This window comes from Echinops telfairi, unplaced genomic scaffold, assembly GCF_000313985.2.
Source record: "Echinops telfairi isolate 266 unplaced genomic scaffold, ASM31398v2 ScPeMD7_655;HRSCAF=1070, whole genome shotgun sequence".
Classification (NCBI taxonomy): Eukaryota; Metazoa; Chordata; class Mammalia; order Afrosoricida; family Tenrecidae; genus Echinops; species Echinops telfairi.
Window position 1 is genome coordinate 21940996 of NW_022104553.1, and position 2068 is coordinate 21943063.

Sequence of the window (2068 nt, forward strand, 5' to 3'; positions counted from 1 at the left end):
TCATCTGTCCTGGATTCCCTGTGTTTCCAGTCCCTATCTGTACCAGTGTACATCCTCTGGTCTAGCCAGATTTGTAAGGTAGAATTGGGATCATGATTGTGGGGGGTAGGAAGCATTAAAGAACTAGAGAAAGTTGTATGTTTCATCATTCTACACCACACCCTGACTGGCTCGTCTCCTCCCTGAGACCCTTCTGTCAGGCGATGTCCAGTTACTGACAGATGGACTTTGGGTCCCCACTCCGCAATCCCCCTCATTTGCAATGATATAATTTTTTTGTTCTTTGATGCCCGCTACCTGATCCCTTTGGCACCTCATGATCACACAGGCTGGTGTGCTTCTTTTTTAAATAAATTAATTAATTAATATTTTATTTTTTGGTGTGCTTCTTCTATGTGGGTTTTGTTGTTTCTCAACTAGATGGCCAATTCTTTATCTTCAAGCCTTTACAGTGCCAGACGCTTTATCTTTTGCTAGCCAGGCACCATCAACTTTCTAGGCTGTAAACCTTGATGGCAGTAAATCTTTCTTTCTTGGGTAGGTATGAACCACAAATCTTTCCATTTGCAGCTGAGCCCTTAACCGTGTGCTTATCAGTGCTCCTTGGGTTTGTATTGTGTCCTGTCCGGGTAAGGGGGCCCTGACACTTGAACGGGTCCTCAGAAGCAACTATGTGATTGTGGAAAATTTTGAAGACAGACAGACAGCGGGGCACAGGGTTCTCCTTGCCCCGTGTCAGGACTGAGAGAGAGAATGTATTTTCCAATGGGCATATATAATGGGGCTTCCAGATCTTTCATAAGGCATGCACGTCATAGAGCTAACAGACTGCATATCAATGGGTAAGCTCATAAGCAGGTAACATAATAAACCAGCAATGAGGTGAGTCAGCATGATGACCTTGTGCTAGCTGACCTTGAGCCTCACTGTGGTGGGTTGGCTATGGAGCCTGCTTGCTTTTACCTACCGACAACCTCCAGGCACAGGGACTAGCCAGACGTAGAAATGATTCATCTTCTCTGGTAACTCTTGATGACAGTTTCTTGATGGGTGGTGGTGGTGGTGTTATTGGAGGGACTGTGTCCAGTTATGAGAAGGTGTGTGAAGATTTATCTCTATTTCATAACCATGAGGGTCTTCCCCCATCAGTCAGCTTCACCACAGCGTCCTCTTAAAAGACGTGTAGGGGGACCACAGGATGGCTAACTGCCAAGGTGGCAGTTCAAACTCACTAGCTGCTCCAAGGGAGAAGGGTGAGGCTGTCTGCTCCTGTAAAGACATACAGACTTGGAAATCCCGGTGGGAAGTTCTGCTCTGTTCTCTCGGGTTTGATGATGAATCGGAATCAGCAGGATGGTAATGGGTTTGTTTTTGTTTTGAGAGGATCCCTAGAAGCCCGAGTGTCACAGTGGGTGAAGTGTCAGGCTGCTCACCCACCAACCACTCGGTGGGAGAAAGACGAGGCTGCTGCCCCTGGCGAGATGTATAGGCGCAGAAGAAACCTATAGAGGGCCTCCGTGGGTGAAAGACAGTGTAATAGCTTTGTGTGTGTGCCAGCTCGGCACCCGTAAGAAGATATGGGTGGACTTTAGTCTGTCAATCAGGCCACAACTTGAAGGCCTCCTTTGGAGGTGCCACCGAGATAAATGGCTCCTTCTCTCTGGGGGCTGGCCACCCCCCCATCCTCCCACCCCGCCCCCTGGCTGCTTCACCTTCCTGCTGTGGAGTCACTCAAGAGAGCTGCCAGAGACAGGGCCATTGCACTGGCACAACCACGCATCCTGTGATCTCCCGCATTCCACATCATTGCATGTGGCTGCGTGAGTCTGAAGAGGGATTTGTGGACCAGCGTCCGACTGACGGATTTGCTCTAGACTGGGCTGGGATGTCTTCCTGCCTTGGACTTACTTCTCGGGATAAAGCTTGGTTTTGCACCTCTATGAGTTTCACAGGATGTGATTTCTCTGGTCAACCCAGCCTCGCAGTGGTGCTGCTCAGTGGAAAGGCAGAGTCTACACGAGAAAGAGGACCTTAGCCCACACGATCCCTGTCCAGCATCAGCATTAGG